Source organism: Micromys minutus (genome assembly GCF_963924665.1).
Source record: "Micromys minutus genome assembly, chromosome: 10".
Taxonomy (NCBI): domain Eukaryota; kingdom Metazoa; phylum Chordata; class Mammalia; order Rodentia; family Muridae; genus Micromys; species Micromys minutus.
Genome location: NC_137979.1, coordinates 12,984,100 through 12,985,142, shown reverse-complemented (window position 1 = coordinate 12,985,142; position 1,043 = coordinate 12,984,100).

The window sequence follows — 1,043 nt, the reverse complement described above, 5'->3', positions numbered from 1 at the left end:
TAAGCCTTTCATAGCTGCATGGTGGGAACTCTTTACCACTGTACCCAGAAGCACCTAGTAACTACCCTAAGAACCCCAGCTCTGCTTACCTAAGCAAAAATGTGACCCTCCTTGGGTATGGTGCATACCTTTAAATCAAGCACTAAGTAGTGTGCATTGTATAAATATATGTCTGTCTATGACTGTATCTCAGGAGTCCAGGGCCAGCCAGGGCTACATAGACTGCCTCAGAAAAAGAAGAAAAAGTGACTCTTCTATAGGTGGACTCTCCAATCCCAGTGTATCTTCTCCTTGGCTGTGCTTTTTAGGCAGGCCCAGATCCTGTGTGGAAAAGCCAGGCTGCCTGGGTTGGACTTCACAAAACTACATGCAGATGTCCAATACTGTGCGCACTCCAGCAGCAACTTCACAATTATCCCAGCCTCCCTGGGCTGTTTTAAGGATTAAATGAGTTAGTGCTTATTTACCCAGGGCATGGCACATAGTAAAAACTGTTGGGGTTTTTGTTTTGTTTTGTTTTCCAAGACAGGCTTCTCTGTATAGCCTTGGCTGTCTGGAGCCCAATCTGTAGATCAGACTAGCCTTGAGTTCACAGAGATCCACCTGCCTCTGCCTCCCCATTTGTTTTTTACATTTTACTTGTTTGTCTTTTTAAATTCACTTTACACCCCAGTTACAGCTCCCTCTGTCCTCTCTTCCCAATCCCACCTTTACAAATCCCTCCCTCCATTGCCCCTTCACTTCTTTTCAGAGAAGGGGAGCCCCCACCTTAGGTACCACCCACCCTGGGACATCTAGTCTCAGCAGGACTGTGCACATCCTCTCCCACTAAGGCCCAACCGTGCAGTCCAGGTAGGGGAAGGGATCCAATAGCAGGAAACAGAGACCCAGATACCTCCCACTCCAGTTGTTAGGGGACCCACATGATGACCAAGCTGCACAAATATGTAGGGGGTCTAGGTTCAGCTCCTGAATGCTCCCTGATTTGTGGCCCAGGCTCTGTGAGCCCCAAGTCTCCCTGGACTCCACCTGATGTTTGGCTG